Source organism: Dipodomys ordii, unplaced genomic scaffold (assembly GCF_000151885.1).
Source record: "Dipodomys ordii isolate 6190 unplaced genomic scaffold, Dord_2.0 Scaffold333, whole genome shotgun sequence".
In the NCBI taxonomy this organism is placed as follows: Eukaryota; Metazoa; Chordata; class Mammalia; order Rodentia; family Heteromyidae; genus Dipodomys; species Dipodomys ordii.
The window spans coordinates 185,038-185,440 of NW_012267549.1; positions in this window are offsets into that span (position 1 = coordinate 185,038).

The following is a 403-nucleotide window of genomic DNA, read 5'->3' on the forward strand; positions in this document are numbered from 1 at the left end:
GGCGCCGAGCGGCCTCTGAGCCAGGCGGGTCCTCGGGGCCAGAGCCACGGGCGCCAGGGTGAGCCTGCAACCCCAGGCTGGGTAGATCACTCGTGGATGATCTTAAAGCCTTCTCCTCCAGCATCCGACAGAGGGCTTGCTTGGTGGCCTCGGCACACGCGGTGCTCACGGTCAGAAACGCGCCTCCACCCATGCCCAGATCTGAGCATACTCCCTGAATCCCAGGGTGGAATCTCCACTCTTGTCTCTGGCTCCCGTGTTCCCTGCCTGGAGGTCCGGGCATCATCAAGGTGCCCAAGTTTACCCTCACTGTCCTGGGAGCAGGAACAGCTGCAACACCCAGGAGCTGGGAGCCCGGCGATTCTGTGATCCTGCCTCCTGCATTCCAGCTCGCCATCTGTGC